Genomic DNA, 24,250 nt, shown 5'->3' on the forward strand with positions numbered 1-24,250 from the left:
TTTAGTTTTTAAAAGCTTTGTAGTTGTATTTTATATAATCATTCAACCCTAAACAGGACAGTTAAAATTAACCATTAGAGTCACTTTCCTACCCCAGAGGACTGCCTTTAGGCTTCATACCTGCACTGTATAGTCTTTATGACTGAGCTTTGTGTTTTACAAAACTTACATCTACCTATATGGCTTTTGAACAAAACCCTCACCTTACCTGTAGAATGAGAAAACCTAATTAACTAAGCAGACAAGTTGGATGAGGATGAATATCACATACCAAAATAATGATGTGGTTTATGATTGAAACACCTTCACAAAACCTGTGATGAAACCAAAATCATAACTTACAACAATAGAAGAGATATGCAAATACCATTAAAAAAAACAAAAACATTCTATTGGCTGTTAGTCAGATAAATTCCCAAGTGAAGATACAGAACAAACATACAGCAGCTTAAATATACTTTTTTTATTTCTGCTATCAGGTTTCTGCAGACATAACAAAAATGGCAGAGCTATAAATCATGATCAGAATGCAAGGATTTGCCAGGATCTTCAGCCTACATCAAAACTCTGCCAATGTGTCACAAAGAAATGCATTTGGGAGTGTTTTCGGTTTGCATTCATCAATAAAACCTGAAACAATGGCGCCTTTGTGAAGGTAACTGGAAGACAGAAACGGTAATTCCACTAAATAAACCGGCTCTGTGCAGCACCTTGATCACAAGCAAGTTCATTTTTTGAAGTACTGATGGCCCTTGAAATGTTTCACCTTTATACATTTTACAACCACAAACCTCAATACATTGTATTGTGAACACACAATAGTGCACAACTGTAAAGTTTAGAACAGACTCTAATGGATACATAGTATGTGGCATGCTTTTGTCTTTAGCCCCCTTACTCTGCTATCTCTAAATAAGACCAGCTTCAGAAAGGTGAAAACTATCATTGCAACATCATTATAGTAAAATATGGTAGTGGGGGCAGCATGCTGTGGGAATTTGTTTCTTCAGCAGGGAGTTGGTCATAACTGATGGGAAGACAGGTGGAGCTGCATACTGAGCAACCCTGGAAGAAAGCCTGTTAGAGGCTGTTGAAATGGTCCTGTCAAAGTCCAGACCTAAATGTAATTGGAGATCTTTAGCAAAACACAAAAACCAACGCTCACAGACACAGATTTTCAGTGTTACTCAAGTTTGAGCTCTTCTGCGAAGATGAATTGGAAGAATTTCAGTGTCTACTGAAACTAAGTTGGCAGAGACATACCCATAAAACTTGAAGCTGTAATGGCAGCAAAAGGTGAATACGTATGCATGCCACACGTTTCAGAATTGTATCTGTAAACCTTTTTTTTTTAAAAAGTGTCTTCCTTCTCTTTAAAATTACTATCATGATCTTTGTTTTAGCCTGATATAAAATCCCTTTACAATACATTAAAGTTTGTTGTTGAAAAGTTCAATAAGCATGAATACCTTTGCATGGCGCTGTACAGAATAGATTTTATGTTCTGTATTTCATGTGTGCAAAAAAACTGTATAAAAATACAAAGTCCATCTGATTATTGTCCTTTAAATTTTCCAGTGGTTGGTGAAATCGTGTCGAGCATAAATGTCACAGCATGAAGAAACGCTGAAAATCAAGAGCATATGCACATGCAGGAACAATATTTATCCAAATTCAATTCAGGAAAAAATGAGAAAGTCAAACAATGTGAAGATGGTTGATGTAACTGTGGCATTAGTACATTTATTACATCGATTTTTCTACTGAGCGTGTATCCAGATGTTGACACATGTGTTCCACAGTGTCTGAGCTGCTGAATCCTCCTCACTCTGCCTCTGAGTGTATGTCACAGCTTTTTCCAAGTTCGACTACTGGCTCGATCCTGACAGCTACATCGTCAGGGAAGTAGCTCACTCTGTCATCTGTCGTGCCAGGACCGAACATCTGCTGCAGGAGGATGCAGGTCCACCGTCCAACCCATGATTAGGTGCGATCCTAGAAACATGATACAGAAAGTTATGATTGACTTGGGCCATAAACGTACACAACCTTGGACATCCACAAACCTTCCAAGCCAAAGTACAGACAATTGGAAGCGTGTAATCTTTTCAACCTGTTTTTTTTTTCTTGAGTATTTGATTTCTGATTGAGTAATTTATGTCTTAAAAGTAGATGACTTTTGAAAATGAGACTCCATGTCTTAGTGAGATTTACTTGTAAAAGGGGAAAATAAATCAATATATAAAAAATCTTATCCATAATTAATTTAACAACCTAATAGACTAAAAGGTTTATTAAAACAAATGCTATTAACCATACCCAAATATGGAATAGCTCAGAATTTAAAGTGGGATTATATGGAGAGATTTTGAGCAGTCAGTGTCTTACCTACTGCGTGTTTGGACAAATGTGTAGAATGAGAAGCAATTTTCATCAGAGACTTGCGCTAACAGCCCATTAAAACATAGCTAATTCAGGTTAATTTTAAACACCTTAAAACAACTCTGAATTGAAAACACACACACACACACACACACACACACACGCACACATCCTTGTTTAAAATGCTTACAGAGTAGCTTGCCTTGACTTCCATTCATTCTTAACCCTAACCCTAAACCCAATTGACACCTTAGTCCTAAACCTAACCCCTAGCCAAAAAAAAAAAAAAAAAAAAAAAAAAATAGGACCAAACACAGCTCCTAAAATTATCTTAAAGTAAACTTTTTTGGGGGGTAAAATGAAAAATATGTGCTCACTCAGCTGCAAATACAAGTACACACATACACACACAAACACACACACACACACACACAAATCTATCAAAATTAACATCACTGCCATTTGTGCTATAGAATATAATTCACAAATAAGTATTTAGTCGTGTACCCCTGCATCTGAATAAATTAGAGTATCACAGGTTTCAAAGCCCTTCTAAAGTGCTTGAGATGACATGTGATGTGAATTGGTGCTATATAAATAAACTGAGTTGAATCACATGCCCCTGTAATGGTCTATTCAAACTCAATGACACCTTCCATGAATTATTGTATATTTATAGTAAAGTTGAGTGGAAGGATAACGTGTGGTAGAAAAATGTGCACAAACAACAGCAAAAACAACTGCTTTGAGAGGATTGTGAAGCAAACCTGATGCAAAAGTTTGGGGAATATTCACAAGGTGTGGAGTGCAGTTCGAATCAGAGCTGAAATGAGCCACCGCACACAGACATATCCAGAACCTAGGCTTCAAATGTCACAGTCCTTGTGTTAAAATACTCCGAAGCCAAAGATCAAATCAGAATTGTCTTATCTGGACTAAGGTGAAAAAGGGCTGGATGAACTCTTAGTGGATCAATGTCATATTTTGGAAATGTAGATAGAGTCCACAAGGTTGTAGAGTCTGAGGGAAGAGGGCAGAATGACACGGTCCAGGTTTCGTGAAGACAGGGAACATTTTGGGGAGCCAATGTCATTTTCTGTTGTCTATCTTCTGTGTTTCATGAACTATAAAGTGAGCAAAGCCATCTACCAGGATATTTCAGAGGACTTCAAGCATACATCTGATGGCAAGCTTTATAGAGATGTTAACTTTATTTTCCAGCAAGACTTAGTACCTGCTAACACTGCAGACAGTTCCATTACTGCTTGATTGGGCAGCTAAAACGTAAACTTCCTTGAGAAAAAAGTGAGGTATTGTGAAGATTAAAATGTGGTTCACCAGAACCAGCACTAGAAATGAGCTGAAGGACGCCAATTGAATGTACCCGCGCTTCATTAACACCTCAGCAGAGCCACGGGATTATTACCTCCATGTTAAGCTGAATTGATGTAGTAATTTAAGCAAAAAGAGACCCAAGTATTGAGTGCATATAATAACTACTCTACATTACATTAGTAGGCGTTTCTGCCTTTAATGGCCTTGTATGTATTAGTCAAACTTTCTGAGAAGCTGAATTTCAGATTTTAATTAGCTGTATGTCATAAAACAGGTTTCAAAAAAGCCTTTCTGATAATAGTAAAATGTATTGAGATGGTCCTGCATATTAAAGACATAGTTGTTCTCTGCTTATATAGTACTCCATGTGGAAAAATGCTGCTTAAGTGTTTCTGATTAACACCTTCACCAGAATGTTTACAAGGAACTCCTGTGAATGCAGTTTTATTACTTTTAACATAGAATACTTTTCCACCTTGTTACACTAAAAACGCTTGACATGCAAAATGTGTGTCTCATAAAACATATTTAGTAACAGTAGACAGACCAACGCGGTCGATTAGCACAGGTTTCTATGCAAATAAACAATGCAAACACGAGAGCGACGTAAATATTCATAAAAAACGTTGGCTTGAACCTTTATGAATTTTTAAGGTGGCAGAAATCTGGTTAGACCTCGTCTCTGTTTTACTAAACAGAGCTGAAGAAGTGGCCATTTATAACAGCGGACAACTCCACTTGAAATAGCACCAGAACTGTCCCTTTTACGCATTGCACAGATTCCTTTTTGGATAAAAGAGCTTCGAATTTGGCATAAAAAAGTCAGAGATTAGCCTAAACAAGTGCAGGCTTGAAGTTCTCATTTGAAAGACTCGTGTGTCATCCCAAAGGTTCAAGATAAAAAAAAAAGATATGTGCAATTTTATTTTAAAGGGGACAAACACAGTTAAAGATAAAGAGGGGGTTGGTGTGGAACGTCAGATTGGGTAACGCAGGTAGGTGGCCTCTTGAAAACCATGACTTTGCTGTACCTGCACTTGTTTCTTGTCATCTCTCCAGCAAAATGACATAATACCGTCCACCCCCGCACCACAGGCACTCAACCCTGCAGTTGTTATGGCAGCAAAGTGGTGTGACCGGCCCGTCCCGCCCGCTTTTCGCCGAAAGAAGGGAAGGAACAACTTGTCAGAGGATTAGAAGTCATCAATCACCATTTCTCATCTTTTTCTGCTTGTCTGCACCGATGAGCTGGTTTACCTGCAAGAAGTCACGTTCCACCAACACACAGGATGTGACTTAACTCTCGCAGTCGTTTCCTCGTTTTCCATTCTGCCTCAACTCATTGATCTCTTCACAGTATCTGGTCTGTGACTTTTTTTTTTTTTTTTTGGTTTGTTTTAATCAATCGGCATTACTTGCCGTCAGGTCAGGTCCGGTGCTTTTTCAGCGTTTTTTTTTTTTTTTTTGGATCTTTCACTTTTTTTTGGCTTCCACTCTGGTTTTTCCCTTCCCACGTTTCTTTCCTGTGCCTCACCTTGGAGCGCAGCCAGCGAGAGCAGCATCGGTGCACAAAATCCAGGTCCGAACCTGCCTTTGAGTCTTTGCCTGCCCATGTATGTCTTTTTGTGCCTGGGGCTTCAACTAGTGCTTCCAGCCCCTATCGCCCTCCCCCATAAGCCCATCTACCGTACCTGCCTGTTGGCATCCTCCCAGCCATACACAGTTCCCTCTGACTTACTGAGAACCAGGTAGACAGTAGAGAAAGATAGTATGAGCCTAAAAAAAAACTATAGAAAATGACTACTCGTAATGGGGTCAAGCATGTTTGACCTCCACTGAGAACACCCACGACCACACAGAGACAAACTTACGCAGTACCTGCCATTCAGCCTGCTGGCCGCCCTGCACAATCCCATCAACGGGTTCTTTTGAAGGCCACCGACTCTGCGGTGGGCCATCAAAGCACATGTTCTCAGTTCCACTGAAAGGATCTGAGGCTCCTGGCAGAATTTGTGTTTGAAGTGATATCTCAGTGCCACTGGATTCTTCACTTAGCTGTCATGATTTAGATTACATCCAAAAAAAAAGAAAAGAAAAAGAAGAAAATGAAGGTCTTAAATCCTTTGTCGTTACGCTGATGATATGTGATAATTGTATGTGTCTGAAAACCTGTGTTTATCAGTAACTGTAACACAAGGGAATTGTGTGTGTGTGGCAACCGTCAGAATTAGTAATCGGGCTGAAATGTGTGCAAGCAAACAGTCCACTTAGCCATGACAAAAGAGAAATCAGAGACATCCCTACCTTTTAAAACTGTTGAGATAATGTTTCCATTACTCAGCCTATTCACCTGAGGTCACCTGAAAAAGATAAAAAGATGGGGGAAGAAGATGATTCAGAATGGCATTCCATGATGGCAGACCATTGAAGATTCAACAAAAAAACTGAGTCAAATTCTGCCTGGGTCAGCTCCACCCGAAGTCGCCTTCACTAACCTACTATAACGAGACCGGGAGCTCATTTTGAAGAACAATAACTGAATATTGTACTTAAAGACTTTGTGCACACTAAGTTTATTAAATATACTTTCCCTTTTCAATGGCCAGTTAATGCATACAACATCATAAAGTGATGGGCATGATTATCTTTCCCGTCTTCTGCTCTTCCCACTTGGCATGTTTTTCAGGAGAAAATCAAGTTAACAAATCTGGAACCCCATGCAAAGCAAAAACCAAAATAATAATATAAAAAAATAGATAAATAAATAAATAATAGAAGACCAGCGGTTGACGAATCCTTTCCGAGCCGTCATTGCCATCTCAGTGACTATACTCGTAGTTGATGCTCTGAATTTAATACTATTGTCTTGACCAGGTATCCCTAAAAGAGTCAAGTGGTAGTGAGTTGTGAAAAGGAGTGTGATCAAACCTTTTATACTGTTACATACAACTCTAACACCATTAATAATTAGAGTAATAAGAATACCTCCAGCTGACAAAATGAGACAACAATAAAGCTGCGTTTGGCGAATACTTGTGGGAAAATAATCTAAATGCATCCTCAGAAGGAAAGGTTTAGAAAATCACAAATAGTAATGTGTATAACTCATGGCAAATATTCCAATTCAGATAACTAGTCCACAAAATAAGGTTTTTTGGTTCTTTAGTTTTAAGATGAGCCTGATAGATTTTTTTATGCCAAATATCATTAAAAACAATTAAAAGGGCTCTGTTTTTGAGTTTTCTGATAATTAATACAGGTTTTCTAAGATGAATAACAAATTAATTACTCAATTTTAAAGAATTTCTGTTCAGTGTAGGTTTATCCAGTCAGGTTTGAAAAGTATGAGTATTTTAGATTTTGAATGGCAGGTGATCAAACGTAGCCCAGGCTCATCAAACCAGGTAGTTCAGTGTCAATAGGAAGCTCTGAGGCAGATAATAACTTTAGCAATGTTTGCAACTAGTGGTTAATTTCTAAAGTTTGTTTAACCATCTCTGTTAAATCTAAAGTTTTAAGGAAGGTCTACAAGAACACTTTGCTTATTATTACGCAACATAAATCTGAGCTGTGTTACCACATTACGGTTAACAGGTTCAGGTCGGACCTGGCTCAGTAAACCTACTGTTTTTTTTGGTTTTTTTTTATGCAAACATGTTTCAGCCAAAAGCTGCACTCGCTGAACTAATCACTGCCCAGGTTCCTCCTCATCCAGCCCAAAGTCAAAGGTGCTCGCTGCGTCTACGTTTCTTTGTCCCAAATAGGTTACCTCGGCAACAAATGCACTGTTTCCGAGTGACACAAAGCCCAAACTCAAAAACCTCCTTTCAGGTTGAAGGCTCCAACAGTTGAGGGGGAAAACAGCAATAATAAGACAGTGGGGAGAGAAACTGAATACTGGGGAAATTGCTTCACAGGCTTTCTGGAGGACATGGTAAAATGATTCTTTCCTTTCAAAAAACACCTTGCCCTGGCAGCAGACGCCACAGGTAGTTATGTGCTGCTTTTGCTTCTTGTATGCCCCTTTTCTTGTGTTTCAATTTTGGTTTCCAAGCCATCACCCTGGGTTAAGTGAGTTATCATGTACAGCAGAGGACTGTAGGTGCATGAGGCTTAGCTAGATGAGGTAATGTTTAGAGAGGTTGGTGAGCAAGCAGAAGAGCCAGTCAGGTCTTGATTAGCTCAGAGGTGGGGGCTTTCTCTAATATTGGACACCCCTTTGTGCGGTGAGATTACTACCTTATGAAAAAAACGCCCCTGCTGACACGCCTGATGGGATCAGAGCTTCATGCTTATGAGACGGGATAGAAAACACACAAACGCCAACCACACACTTTCAAAAGCGTTCACCGGACAAGCGTGAAAACTATGAGATCATGGCTCACATGTAAGATCTGTTTTACATTTTTTTAAAACCCCAATACATGGAAACAGTGACAATCCTGTGGCTACAAACAGCCCTTAGTGCATCTCATGGCTTCTACTTGTGTTTGACATGACCACAACTAATGATCTCAAGACGGAATAAAATTACGTTTATTAGTAGCCCAAAAAACACACAAACATTTGTGCATGCTATGGTTACATCCTACAGCCAATCTGTATATTGTGTAAAAACATGGAAAGCATACAGCTTAATTGCAAATCTACCAAGACATGAATATCCACCTAAGTTGACATGCCATGCAATAAGATAATTAATCAGCGAAGCAGCCAAGACATCAATGGTAACTCTGGAGGAGCTGCAGAGATCCACAGCTCAGTTGTAAGAATCAACTGTTACTCGAGCACAGAACCGACATTTATGGAAAAAATGGAAAAAAGAAAGCTAATGTTAAAAAAAAAACCCACATAATTGCATTTTGCTACAAACCATGTTGGGGTTAAGGCTAATATATTGAAGAAGTTCAAAGATTCCTTATCGTCATCGTGTGTTACAGGGGTATAATTTATTTTTGGACATTCCGGCTAAGAGTACACGTAACAGACAACAAGCAATGAACAAAGGTTACAGGTTGTTGTTGTTTTTTGCACAATATAGCATGCATAAAAGATTAAAAAAGATAGAGATCAAATGTCACATATAACAGATAATGAGGCAATAAGGTGCTTTTGTGATTTAAATCTTCATTTATAGAAATGTGCATTTAGATATTCCTGAGAGAAGAGTGTGCAAAATAGGCAACAACAATAGAGTGACTATATGGAAGAAGTTGGTTAGATAAGACCAAAACTAAAAATGTTGGCATACACACAACATGCAATGTATGTAAAAAAACAAAAAAAACAAAACACTGTACTTGAGCACAAACACCCAAGGTAAAGCCTAGTGTCGAAGCCTGGGGACTTACTGGTCAGCGCTGATGAGAAGATGGATGGAGTTGCATACAGAGCAATACTGGTGGTAAACATTTTCTACACTGCAAAACATCTCAGGCAAGAGTGGAGCTTAACCTTTGAGCAGGAAAACAACGCTAAACATACAGCCAGAACCACAATGAAATGGTTTGGATCAAGAGATTATCGCAATGCATGGTGACCCAATCAAAATTTAAGAACTAAATCTAATTGAGACTCGGTTCTAAGAATAAAAACAGACTGAGATCTAGATCTGTTTTGAAAAGACAAATGGACAAACATTTTAGTCTCAGTCTCTGAGCTGGTGGCAGGTCAAGACACAGTCCAAAACACCTGCTGCTCCAATTGCTTCAAATGGTGGTTCTACAAGGTTTTGACTAAGGGTGGCTAAAGACATTGGCAAGCTACATTTTTCAGATCTTTACTTACTTACTTACTTTCCACTTTTAAAAGTATTTGCTAAAGTGTGTCTGTACATCACATAAAATCATAATAAAATACATTGAAGTTTGTGGTTGTAGCCAGACAAAATGTGAAAAAAAAAAAAAAAATACAATCTAGGGTATGAATACTTTTGCAACTCACTGTAGAGGATGATTTCAATTATTTACCACCGCTTCTGCTGCGCCATTAGTTCAAAAATAAACCTTTGATTATGAAATATTTATAAACAGAAAGCTGCAAACAAAAAGCGGCAGCGGACATCGAAGCAGAGTTTTATACTCGTTTCCAGATGTGTAATCGGCTGTTAATTATTGGTGGGCTTAGTTCACGTAGCTCTCCCCAAACAAATCCCATTTTTAAGTGAGGCCAACGGAATAAATGCAGCAGCCCCGATTTCGCTGAGCTGCGCCGCAAACTTCAACACCTTTCCATTTCTACTGTGTGGCAGCCTGTACCAACAAACACTCATATTTCCACAGAGTGCTTTGTGAAAACAAATAAATGGTTTATGTTATGTGTGGGTGTGTGTGTGTGTGTGTGTGTGTCCGTGCGCACAAGCATGCGAATAAAAAGCACATACACACAGACCAATCAGGGACACTGGCACAACCTTGCGCCAGCGGTCTTTTAAACTAGTCATGTGAAACGACCCGTTCCCTTCTGCAAATCAGATTACATCTCCAAGCTGAGCTGAGGTCTGCGAGTACACACCCACATTCAAAGCTAAGGGGCTCATGTCCATGAAGCAGGCACATGCACATGCACAAGCGCACAAAAATCTCAACCTAATCAGATTTTGCCGCACCAACCCTCCTGATTTTGCGGGAGCACAAAAAGGAAGGAAATATTAACTCAAAAACAGACATAAAACTCCAAGGATTCAACAAATAGGGAATATTTAGTGACTGCACTCTAAGAATAATAGAGCTCTTTTTTTTTACAGAGTCCCTGGAAAATCATAGAGGGCTTTGATAAGCTTCCTTTCAGCAGCGTTCCGACTGCTGTTTGGCAGCGCCGCTGTGGAATGAGCACATGTGGAAACATGTTTATAGTGCGTTTGGTTTGAATGCAAATGATAGATGATTCGCGAATGATTCAAGTTCTCTTCAGGTTACCACGTACTGAAAACACAAAAACGGCAGTCATTTATTCTGCTTCAATTAGTGTCAAATTGGCCTCAGTCAGTGATTTCAAGTTAAACAACATTAAACGTTCCAGCGAGAGAGTGAGTTAGCAGATAAATAAATGCATGGATAGCTGAATCTTTGCAGGGCAGCGGGGTGAGTGGGCAAATACTTCTGGGCGGCTTGTGTCTATGTTGACAATCAGGTGATGAAAGTATTTGACGATCTGTAAAGTTTTTGGCTCTGAGAAATGGTGAAATAAGTTGGTTGACTGCCTGTTGAGGGACCGGTTCTCTTAATCAAACCCAGACAGCAAGAGGAACCACACCATGCCATAAATAATATACATTAAGTCTCTGCTCAGGCAAGTAGGAAACATCAAAAATGCAGGGATACCCTCGGACTCATCTGACAATCAAATCTCATTTCAGTCACAAATTCTATCTTTATAAATTTGTTTCTCAAAAATGCGATGTGAAGCTCATTGTCTGTGCCGGCTTTGCCCTCTCCGATTTAGAGGTCAGACAGTGGGAAGTTGTGGGTGGCTGGAAGTCGAGATGGTTGTGCCCACAATGGGGCGGTCAGGACTCTGTCAGTCACCTTAACTCAAATCCAGCCCAAGTGAGCTTATTCTGTCTGCACAGAGACATCCGAGAAGAGCACCAGTGGAGATGAGCAGCGTGCAGAACAGAGGAGCTTAGATTGCACTGGCTGTTCAGATAAGGTGACAGGAAAGGGCAAAACGGGGCAGAGCAACATGGGAAAGCTGGCGGTGGTTACCGTTACTCTCGGAAGAGATCACTCAACCTTCGGATCACCTTTCCCACCTGTGGAGGCCAGGATGTGATTTGGTCACAAAGTGCAACAGCAGGGAGTTGGGAAATTGTCACCTTGCACTGAACCTAACTTACCTACAAGTACAACCGGCATAGCGGGGGCGACATGGTGGACGGAAGAGGGTCAAAGGAGTCAACAACAAGTCTCTTGGAATGGTTATAGATACCTCGCCTATATTCTGTTTCTTAAAACCATTAAGCAGTAAGCAAAATGCTGAATTTTGAAGGCTCATAAAAGAAGCTTGGCAGCTCTCAGCCATCAGAAAAACTAAAAGTTAAGCACTTCCTGTTTAGCACAGATAACCGGGCCAAACTGATCAAAGGGTTAAACTGCAGTATGAAACACATCTCCCCAAACATAATTGGTTTAAACAGAAAAATATTTTTTTTTTTGTTTTTTTTTTTTAATAGCACTGGCTTTCTGCCACACTTCTATCTAAACTAATGGAAAATATTTAACAGATTTTTTTTTTTTTTTGTTTTTTGTCATTTCCCAAAGGCTTATTCTGTACCCTTTTTTGTAATTTTAGGATAATTTTAAACTATCCACCCCAGTTTTTTCTTACAAAAACAAAAGAGTTCACACTTTTTCTCTGGAAAAAAAAGAGAGATGAGGGTGTGACCTGACTATATTATATCAGGATCTGCAGCGATTGATAACCGACCAGTAGGAAACTTAAAATCTGATGTTTTCTGATCAGATGGGAAGTTAGATATTTTCAGTATCAGAGAGCTTTATCAAATGTCAGAGGAGCGCAGGGATAAAAGATGGTATTTAGAAAAATAAGCTTTACTTTCTATATGAAATGTTGAGACATTTGAGTTGTTCATTTAAATGAAAGACAGCAAGAAAGAGTTGAACCTTCAGCAGATAATAGGAAAGCTTAACTGAGTACACCAAAGCTGCTCAGTTTTAGCCTTGTGATTATTTCACATCTGTCATACATCACATTAGCCCGGCCAGCCAGACTGACGTACGCCGTATGCACTGCGTATCAGCCTGGTGAGGAGCGGGTAGAGCCCGATTTCAAAGGCGGGACTTTGGGTGCCGCCTTTGAAATCGACCTGTTCACAGGGTCAGTGTGGACAGCTTAGAACCAATCGGATAACTACGGATGTCACACAAAAAACTCCAAGCGACGCGCTCTGTTATTTTTATTTTATATTTTCTAGTTCATGAAACATGTCATGTCATCAAGCAAACTCTCCAGTGAATGTTTTTTTTTTGCTGCTTTTATCTAATACTTCATATACATGGTGTACTCTCATGCACTTTCTTAATCTTTCAAGGCACCAAGCAAGAAAAATCTCTCTGTGTATCTTGACTGTCGTGGTAGCAGAAAAGTGCTGCTGCATTATGGTTGATTCTGCCTCTGAACTTGATGTATCGAAAGGTCCCGCCTCCTGCGCTGTGATTGGTCCAGTCTGTCTTGGGCTGAAGGAAATGGAGCCTTACCAGACTGATTTATGCTCAGTGTAATTCAGTCTGGCTGGCCAGGCTAGCATCACACTGGATTTAGAAATCCTCATAGACTTTTGGAAGGCTTTGCTTTAACAACTACAGAGATGATGATTTTAATATTACCTGTTGTGTTAACCAGTGTAATCGCTAATATGGCAGAGAGACAGTTTAAAAAGTCTCCTTAATAAAAAAATAAAAATAAAAATAAAGTTTTAAAGCAACTTCTCACTCACACAAACATTGTGCGTTGCCACTGGTTGGCTTGCAGAAATAATTAATGACCACACATGGCAGGAAGGCTGACAAAAAATATCTTTAATGTTATTTTTGGATATTTTTATGATATAGTTCTCAAAAAACTTGAGATTGAAATCGTCCATAGGATTCTGATCAGTACATCTCACACGGTATGAACTGACAAATCAGCCTATGTCAAATAAAAATGTCACTAAACTATTATCTATGAGTTTTCTTTCATAGAATAACATAACCTGTGACCAGGTCCGGTCACCGTGGCTGTGAGATGTTAGTTTAGAGCATAGGTAAACTGCCTCATCCATGGTGGGCCTGTAGCCTACCCAGAGAAAGCACATGTTTTCCATTGTGGTTAAAAGAGATGGGGATTAACGTGAAGCACAGCCAGAGCCACAGCTATACACCCCATGGTGGGATCACAGTCCTCCCTGGTCTTTGAGCAGTGCTGATGCAGCTCAGTTGGAGGCTTGGCTGTGTGCAGGGAGAAGGCATGATCAAATCTACTGGTAGTTTAAGGAGAGGCCATTCTTTGGTTTTTAAGGAGGCAAAAAAATATACGGAAGTGGGTGGAAGTGCCTGACAGAAGCTGACAGACACTCACGCAAAAGCAGACTCTAAAGGTTATGGAAAGGTGTTGAAATGAACTGGATATTGCTTATATAACCCCAAAACCGTTCCAGTAAAAGAGAGATAACCTTCAAATATCCTATTAAACACCAAAAAGGAGAAGAGGAAAAACAAAGACGGTGTTTAGACAAGAAAGAAAATTGGCAAATGACCAAAAGTCAAGGCTGTTGAATGCAAGAGTTTCACCTCAGTGCCTCCAGGTCAAATGGGCCACATGCAGGTACCACAGGGGATGGTTATTGCAGGAGACTGTGACCGTGTAGCCAATTAACAGACACTTTATAAAGTCAAACAGCGCAAGGGACATTGAGGACGATATGCATAGTGGAGCATATCTGCGCTTACCAAAAAAAAAAAAAAAAAAACGCCAATTAACCAACACCACATGAAGTTCAGCCGTGACTGTGTGGGCTCCAGAGCTTTTACATGAGCAGCAAGTAAAACGACTTTGGTTGCAGGACGGGGACGGGTGTGGAGGGAGGGCTGAACATTCATTTTGTTAGTCCCACCTACCAATAGTATCCACTTCTGAGTGGTTTGAGGGATGGGAAGTATTTAAGGGGTTGCCAAATTTCATACAAGCTATAAACTAATGAATAAATTAAAACCATTTCTTACACTTCTGTAAATTTCTAAACACTCCAATATACTTGGGTTTTGGTGAGTTCAATCCACAGCGAGATTTTTAGGTCAAACGGTAACAATTAGAGCGTATAGAACACTTCACTCTAATGGAGTTAAGATCCACACCCAGACAAGCTGAACCTGAATATCTCATAAAATTAGGAACCTTCATTCTTAACCTTTTGGCCTCCCATAAACCAAGATAATTACATGTTTTCCGTCTGTCAGTCCTGCAACACTGGTGTATCCCCTTCTCTGTGCGTTTGTGGGAGGAATTGGGCAGTGGAGATTGCAAGCAGGGCGTCTGAGCAGATTTGCTGGACTTTCTCACCCACAAACTCACTGTGTGGCTGAAAGAGGACGGCACGTTAATGAGCGTGCGCAAGCTCGTGTTTGGAAACTGCAGAGAGATTTACGAAGTGATTGGAATCAGCCCTGAAAAGGTCATGCTGAAAGAGTTCACGTGACTAAGTGAATGCAGTTCAGTCTTCAACCCAGGTAACTCAAAGCCAGTAGCTTCTCTACACGCTTGTCCTCCTCAAACCACTTATTCCTCCTTCATGACATCAGTAGTTTCCGAATCCAGTGACGCCACGCTGACATTTGGTCTCTTTGATTAATTGGTTCCTACGGGGCTCTTGGAGTATTTCCGACCAACAGCAGGAAAAAAAAAAAACACTTCTTCAGCTCCGATTTGTTAGATCTAAACACTCCTTTAGCCTCAAGAAAACCACAGCGCAAGATGACCTAACATGAAATAAAAATAGTAAGTCGACGTAGCTGAGTTTTCTTAAACCTGGTCACAGGATGTCGTTACTGGGTGTATCTGTCAAAGTACCCTGACGACAAACATCCGACAGAAAAAACATTTGACTTACGATACAGGAATGCATGCACAGCGAAAACCTATATGCATGCCACTGCACACGTGTCTTCCATGCATTAATTAACGAGGCCTGTAAATATTCCCATGTAAAATGAGAAGTCTGCAACAGTAAAAAAAAAAAAAAAAAAAAAAAAAAAAGGTAAAATGAGGAAAACATGTAATCCAGCTAATCCTGCAAGGATTAGGACCAGGCGAATATCAGCAATAACAAACAAATGACTAACATTCCCGGCCTGTGTGGTTTCAAGCCCCGGGGCTCCAGCTAGAACCCAGCAGGGTCTGGATCCAATCCTCGCTGTTTATCAGTGCACGTAGAAGTGGCCACTTGTGAAACCTCCGTGATAAACGCTTGGGGGACAAACAGAAAATGGCTAACAGAGCAGCCTAACCAACTCACTCCTTCCAGTTAGGTTTACAGATCAGACCACAAGCACCACAGCCCGATATTCTGGCTATGTTCTTACCACTCTATTTTTCACATTGACAAAGCTTTCTATTGGGCCTTTTTTCTGGGGGCTGATGATTTGATATTGCCTTTAACATATTTTAGTGATGAAAGTACTCTAATTTTTCAGGCAACACTTGGGCTGAATTAATTTACCGTTCCGAAAAGCAAAATTTAGCAAATAAACAAACATAGGAAGTTGACATGGTAAAAATATGTTTGCACCACAACCATGTACGCAAACACTCACACACAAGGGCATTCTAAAGTGGCAAATGAGCCCAACATTGCATCTTTTGAGCAGTAGGGGGATGCCAGAGTATCCTGAGAGAACCTATGACTTCATGGAGAGGACAACCAAGATCCAAACATAAGGGGCCCTGGATTTGAGTCTAGACCTTCTTGCTGAAATGCAGCATTTCTACAAATTTTCCCACCATGCAACCCGATAAATAAAATCCAAAGATTTTTTTTTTTTAAGACTCTTGTTTATGAATGACAACATGAAACAGCAAACCTGTTTCATTTATTGACAAAATATTGATTGCTTGTTTATGTGTCACCATGGAGTTATTGCAGAAGAATGCAAGGTGTATAATGTAATCAAGCATAAATTCCCTCAAGGAGTAACATGGTTGCTTAATTGCTCCGTGTCATAAAACTGCAGATCAAAGGCAAAGAAGTGAAGTGAAGAGGCTGTATTTTTTTATTTTTATTTGTAAAACTGCTTTCACTGGTATTGCACCGTATCGTTGTCAACATGACAACTGAGAAGGTGTTTTGACTCAAACTGGCTGAAGGACAGCTTTTTCATGTAGAATCCCTCTGTGGTGTTGCAGGCTAAGTCTGCATCTATGATACAGGGGACCCAGGTTTGAATCCTGGCTCAATCAGTAAGGCCCCTAAGGCCTTGAATAACTAATATCCAAAATTATGAAGAAAAAAATTGTAGGTCTTAAAACGCTATGAATGTGCACCAAACATAATAGTTAAAGTATGGCTTAGGGCTGAGCTAGGCACAATTGTTTTGCCTAAACATCTTTTAGAGGTCAGATACATTTTCGGTGGGTTTGGGTAAGTTTTGATCATACATTTGGATATTAGAGACAGACGTATTGCCACAGAATGACATCAGACTTCACTACCGTAACTTCACAACCTGCCACGAAAAGTGTTTGTCTTTGCGTCGGAAATTAGGTGAGACCAACTTATCTCACTTCCAGTAGTGGGCACAGGCAACCAAGAAGTTAGCTTTCCTTACTCATATTCCACTACCAAAAATATTAGCCTCACTACTCTGGAGGACTGACTCTGACATATTCAAAAATAAATATAAAAATATATACAGAAATAAATACATGCTCAATAAGTATATAAGCATAAAATAAAAACACAAAAATGCATCAAATGAATAAATGATTGGATTGCTGGTGTTAAAAACATTTTTTAGCTGTTAAGTGAATTTCTTGATTATGTAGGTATGCAACATATTCATACCAGTATCATATTAACATTGAACAGCAAATTAATAAAGTGATTATAGTAGTGGCTGTAAGGATTAAACCCTCCTAATGAGGCAGAAATGTGTACAGAAATGGAAAAAGGACAGGCATAAATAAATAGGGTAGAATAAATAAATGTGATAAAAATATATAAAAGGGAAGAATATCTTTTATAGTGTATTATAAAATACACAAAAATAGATTCCGTTAAAAACTAATTGATAAACAAAGTTGACAATTATAATGAAAATAAATAAATGAGGTGATTATCAAAGAGGAATAAATAAATAAGCTAATTGAAAGAGATATTTACATTTATGTCTCATTTTAATTACTGCTTACATTTATTTATGTTTGTTTGTCTGCATTTTGTTTATTTATGTTATGCTTATATATTTATCGAACATGTATTTATTTATGTATATATTTCTATTTTTTTTAAATTAATCAGTGTCACTCCTCCACCGCTAAATCACTGAATAAATAAGGTGATTAGTGGAAGCTACCGCTAACCAATGGCTTTCACTCAGTCTTTATCAGTGCCTGACAAACAAATGCAGCGCTGAATGATTGAGGCAATAGCTGTTTTAGTTCAGAATAAACGACTTCAAATTTTTTAATTTACACAGCAGTGGAAGCATTTGAAAATATTCTATCTCTCTGTCCCCAGCAGCATCAAAAAATAGTGTGTGGGCTGGAATCCTGTAAAATAGTGCAGGACTGAACGTTTCAGGAGGTCCCTTTTCCTCGTTTCCATCTGACTCTGACAAACGTTAAAAAATCTTGAGTTTCTTGGGTTACTTACTGCTATAACATCAATATTCTTATATAAAACGATTATTGTCTACTAAAAGGAAATATAGTGGAAGCATCTGAGAATATTCTGCCCAGCCACAAAAAACAGTGTGGACTAGAAGCCTGGAACACAGTGCAGAAGAAGTCCTGTCACACAATAAAGTCTTCTTCTTCTGTTTTTATCATGACGACGATGCCAACAATGATGTCATGACGTGTACATTCACAGCAAGCCAATAACGCGCCTACATCTGGCATCTGCTGCTACGTCTTGTGAAGATTACTAGCAGACTTACAGGTATTGTAACCTTTTATTGTGGAAGCTAACTAGCCCGCTAACAGTTTCCAAACCAAGCGAGAACGCTACTCTGCTGAAAAATACAGTCATTTCCGCAATTATGTCCTTTCAATGTGAAAGTTAAAGTGCATCAAATTTAGTGGTGAGAAAGCAAAGTTTGATGCCTGGCCCCACCCCCTAGATCTGCTCAAAACTCACCATTTTAATAACTTTTAATTCCGACCATGCCTTAAAGGAACACCGACCATATATGCAGCCGATTACCTTAAAATCCCTAGAAGGAACTTGTCAAACTTCTATATATTTAAAGTCTCAAAATCACTCAAAAATTCCAAACTTTCTGTTGGTTTTAGGACATACCTCTAAGAGATTTTTTTTATTTTCTTGTTTCAGCAGGTTGTATCTGTGCACTGAATTTCAAAAGTCTGCGTTGTACCTTTTGGGCTGGCTCAGTGTATTGGTGATCATAGAGCAATCATCAAATCAACTGAAATACAAAAATGTCACTAGGGGTTGAATTTTGTGCAAAATCTGATGAGATTTTGTATATATTTAGGCTTTCAAAAAGCCACTTTATTTCGGGGAGAATAGAGACAACAGGTCTTCCCAGCGTGTTAGTTGTGAAACCTAAGAAATGAAGAAATTACAACATCTTGCTTTCTCTGTCTGCTTCCACCACAACTCTTTACCTGCTGTGCACAGCGACTTACGAAGTCTGAAGGAGTCTTCTGTCCCAAAGTAATTCCCCAGCTGGCACAAAAGCCATCTGGGGTGTGTCTGAGAGCTTAAGCAACAGAATAACTCTTTCAAGCACAACTCTGCGTGGTTCTGACAGCAGGGCGCTGAGGTTGCCACTACCTAGACTCTGACTGTACCTCCACCCCCTCTTTCACTTCTCTAATCCTGGCCTACATGACTGACTCCAACTGAAAGCCCCACACGCCAGAGGTGGGAACCAAAAGCACTGTCAGATGTATATAAAAAGACCACCTGCTCATCAAACTAAATTGCATTCACAATTGTGAATGAAGAGAAAGGAAAGAAGGAGGAAATTATAAAAATAAAAGGAAAGACAAGTCAAAAGGCTCCCTCTGTGATCTCGGCAAACAAAAGAACCAATTGCATGTCTGTGTCATGATTCTAAGGCTCAAAATTGGCATAGGAACCCACTCAATACTGCTCGAATGTGTACATGTTGATATAGGATCCCACCTGAGAGCAGAAGAGGTGCACAGACTCACCTTTCAGCCTTTCATCTTGATTTCTTTTGTATTCCATGACACTTGTATGTCCTGTCTCTTTCCTCTTTTGGGTCGAATTGGCTGTTATTATTCCAAACAGCATTATCTTTATTAATGCCACAGGTCTCAGGACGGTGCACTTGCCGGGAGCCGGGTCTGGATGGAGGAAAGACCAGTCTGGCTAGATAAAAGCTCAGCGGAGAGTGATGTATGCAAGGCAGACAGCTCTGACGGGCCTTCATCCTTGCTCTTCAAGCTCAGAGAGAGGCAGAGGACCTACAAAGACAAAGATGTGACTTTAATCTTTAGATCAGGTGGAAACATTTGTTCTGAGAGTAGTATTAGAGAAGGATATCAAAGGCACTTTAGGTTACCCGACAGTTGTAACAAACACATTTATTCAAAAGCAAACATATTTCTGTGAAATTGAACAAAAAATATTTGAAATACAAAAAAAGAGAAAAGTTTTAAGCCATAAAACTATAGTTTATGGTTTAAAAACAAGTACTCTATTTACGTTGTGGCTGGTTTATTCTTGAATGAGCCCTTTTCCAAAAGGATGTCATGCATGACAAGTTATTTTAAAGGTGGTGTGGAGAGCTGAAGTGTGGCCAGGCTGGGGCAGGGCAGCGGCCGGGGGTCTTAGCTTAATGCCTCAAGCCCCTCGCTCCAGTGAGGCACACAGAATCAGCTCCTGGCCAGAGTCCGGACACTGATTTGTGGGACTGGGTGATTATGATCAAATCAGCCATGAGGACCACCCAGACGGTGGTACACGACGACAAACAAGAAACAAAAAACAGGAACAAAACCACGAACCCACAAATTTGTCTTAACTTTGACACTCATAAAAATGCTAAATGCCACTAACGTCTAAAATAAATATGTAGTCTGTAAAGATATAAAGCTGCAGACGCTGTGTGTAATCCATCTAATGGCATTAATGGGATTAACAAAGTAATTTTGAATTGAACTGACCCACTCAATTCGAGTAAGAGGAATACATTTGATGAAACTTTCTCATATCTAACCAATAAAGTTCACTAATCTGGGTTTATTTGTTTCAACAGATTTAACGTATTTCTGCCAAAGCAATCTCTAAACGTTTGTCTGTTGCGTGCAAAAATCCTGTTTTCCTCTAAAAGTGGTGTGACGTCACCTCTGCTCCTTCATCAGCCTAAAGTTTTCATCCAACCAAGAAGTTTGTTTCTGAAAGAACAATGCAGAAGGAATATCTATTGTGAATATATTAATATATGTTTTCACTGACATTTTATATAAATATGGATTGATGAAAATGATTTATTCCCCTCTCAAGATTTTCAGTGGAAAATCTTTATAGGCATTACAGCAATCAGCCATTTTCCATGATTGTCATATAAGTTTGTTATATATCCAAGTTTTTAAGGATGGAAGGCCTCCTTGCCATCATTTTAAATTTTAGCTCATTCCACAGAGTCTTGCATATTCAAATTTTAAGAGTACCTTCATTCAGAAGATATATGTTGGTAAAATCAAACACTTACTTTAATCCTTAATATGCATGTCATATGGATAACTTTGGGTTTACGTGTGTAAAAAATAGTAAGCACCCTCATCAAGACAATAATATATTTCGAAAACAGTATAAAAGAGAAAATAATATATTACATCTGTGTATAACATGGTTCAAATTTGTATCTGGTTAGAGCATTCAAAAGATGGACATTGGATGTCTGCAACAACATACTTTTCAGTCTCTATTAAAGTAGTATTTTGTTTTAAAAATGTCTTTCTTAGCTGCCAAAGGTTTGAACAGAAGCTTTCAATGCAGATAGAAAGCGAAGGCAAATCTTTTAAATTAATGATACTCAACTTGACCAAGTTAACCAAAGACTTTATGTCCTAATGCAGATCTTCCACTAGTTCACACTCGGTGAAGTACTTCATTTCTTCTCTATAAGTCACTAGAGAGAAGTGACTTACTTCTCTATAAGTCACCTTTCCTGTCAAAGCCCTGTGCAAATATGCAAAGCCAAAGAGGAAAAACCAAGAAAAGCAAATATTTCCCGCTTGCCGGGGCACAACGCAACTGAACCTCGAGGCACCAGTCGGATGAGCCAAACAATAACAGTCAATGACAAATCGGACGTGGTGCATTCCTTGAGCAAACACTGATCACATAAATGGAGACAGGTAGACAAACACTCACCTGCCCTGAGCAAATAATACTCACACACCAACACATGCATACTTTTAGACTAGGTTTATGTAACTATGATTACAGATATTTGCAATTGAAGCATTTTTATAATAGGAAAAATAACTTTTTTTGCAATATACTGTAAACATTGAAAACCACATGCAAATTTGATGTTGCAAAAAAATCTGAAAATTTTAAACCCATATGACATATCCATTACTCCCCTTGTATTCAGAGGGGGTTGCATCATCAGTGCTTTGCATTTATATGACTACCCGTTGCAGCCTTTTGATTGGGCACTCCAACAGAGAAGATGAAGAGAATAGGAAGTTGTGGTGGCAAAGAGTGGCAGTGGAGTGGGCTGGTGGCAGTCACATGAAGGAAAAAAACCTTGCCTGGTTTCTATGGAGATGAGTCAACAGCGGTTTGAGAGAGCAAAAAAAAAAAAAAAAAAAACTGGGAGTGGGAAGTGGAAGGAGGGAGGCAATGACTGACCTGCAGTAGTTAACAATTCATCCCTGTATCCGGATCTCCAATGATTGGGCAAACATGGTGCGCTACAGAAACAAATGGGCCCCGAGAGGCTGAGAGAGGGGCATCACCCTGTTGGTGACACAGTGACAGGCTCCCACTGTTTGGTGAGAGTAGGGGAAAGGGACTGCCAGGGAGGGACGGAGGAAAGGGACATGATGGGTGGTGGGAGAGTAGCTAAGCAAACAGAATCATTGGAGGCTACAGTACAGTATGGATGGCTGAAGCCTTGGAAAGTAGAGTAATGGCATGATTTGTGTAAAGATCCCATTCTGAGGATAAAGATGATCTTTAAAGTGTACCACAGCAAATATCAACCAATAAATCCTGTTCCAGGTTTTCATGTTAAGTTAAAGAGGTAAGAACATTTGGCTACCAGTTGTGCCAACAGAGAAAATAAAAGTTTTACAGGCCCGAAATATGGTAACAGTATATGTTTCTGGCATAAATCCATTTTGTTACAGAAGGGGAAAACACATTACCTTTCAAGGGATAGTTTAGGTTTCTTGAAGAGAAGTTCTGTAAAGTTATTAGTTATTATACGCTTTCAAAGATACCATTGTTAAGATTATTATTAGTTTTTCTCAGCTGAAAAATCTACATTACCTAAAGTAATTTGCTAGATCAGGTATGACTGATTATTCTACTCTAAGAATCAAGAATGAAGTGAACTTTTGAACCAAGACCGTGTCACTTTCTCCTAAGCAAGGAGCATAGCATTAGGTTTTCCCAAAAGTAGCTGAATGACATCGTCACCTTATTTGCATAATGTTCAATTTGCTCATAATTGTAATGGAGGTTATAGGAGAGATGAATAATGTTGTAGGAGAGACCAGAAGTGAGTAAAGTACACAGTGAATACATTTAGAACAACAAATCAATGTTCCTCTGACAATTCTAGTTTTCCAAGTCCAATCATTTACCTTTATTCAGGCAGTGACATGCAAAAATTCATCAAAAGAGACACCACCTTTTTGTGTGTGTGTGTGTGTGTGTGTTTGTTTTTTGTTAAATGTGGTTTGATTCTTTACCTTGGCTACAAATCCCAGTATACTATGAAAATAAAAAAAGTATGCAATCTTCATTACTCTAAATAAACCAAGAAGAACCCGTGACAATGTTGTGATTTTATTTCAATGCATTGATTTTGAAGTACTTTCAGCTAAGGAAAATGTAACATTTATACCCCGTTGAGACAAGGGGATCTGCCACTGTTAATTTGGAGACTTCATGGTAAGGGGATGAGGATCCCCTGCTCTAACTGCAGCTGGGAAGGACTGCAGTGCAAGCACTTGGCCTCTTGTGAGTGCTTTGCAAATAAGGAAAGCCCCATTCCATAATCCTTGAGTAGAGTAAAAACAAGAGTGTGCAAAAGTCTCCAGTGACACCATTAGAAGTTGATACAGGGTTTTTTTGGAAGATGTCTTAAAATTAAATACACTTTAAATACGCTTTATCAAGCTTAGAAGCCCCCAAAGCACCGTATATTACATTCAGTCATTCACCCACACATTCACATGCTGACGGTGGTGAGCTACGTTGTAGCAACAGCTGCCCTGGGGCAGACTGACAGAAGCAAGGCTGCCATACATCAGCGCCACCAGGCCCTCCCATCTGAGCACTGTCAGCAGGCAATGCGGTCTTGCCAAGGACACAACAACTGAGATGATCTAAACGGGGATTTGAACCAGCCAGTTACAGGACAAACGCCCTAGCTCCTTGTGCCATTGCCGCCCCACATGACTGGTCCATACATTCTCCTTTGGTTGTGGCATTCGATGCCAGTTCAGGTCCTGTGTCTCCTCCTTCTCAGGTCAGGAGTATAGGGTCACGCCCGTGGAAGGCAGAACAATGGAGCTATCAAGAGTTAATAGCTGATCTTTGGTAGAAACAACAGGAGCGTGGCCGATCACGCGGTCTCCG

General features: G+C 39.5%; 1 long non-coding RNA gene across 1 annotated transcript in view; it reads right to left on the bottom strand.

Moving 5' to 3' along the window:
- Positions 1-448: 448 nt before the first annotated feature.
- LOC105936196 overlaps positions 449-24,250 on the bottom strand; it is a 67,630-nt gene continuing 43,828 nt past the window's right edge. Inside the window, exons 2-4 of the long non-coding RNA XR_001166847.3 lie at positions 19,615-19,890; positions 6,022-6,077; positions 449-1,995 (exon numbers count right to left, since the gene is read on the bottom strand). This is a non-coding gene — a long non-coding RNA (uncharacterized LOC105936196). The remainder of the gene's footprint in view (positions 1,996-6,021; positions 6,078-19,614; positions 19,891-24,250) is intronic.

The sequence above is a fragment of the Fundulus heteroclitus genome, chromosome 16 (genome assembly GCF_011125445.2).
Source record: "Fundulus heteroclitus isolate FHET01 chromosome 16, MU-UCD_Fhet_4.1, whole genome shotgun sequence".
NCBI classification, from domain to species: domain Eukaryota; kingdom Metazoa; phylum Chordata; class Actinopteri; order Cyprinodontiformes; family Fundulidae; genus Fundulus; species Fundulus heteroclitus.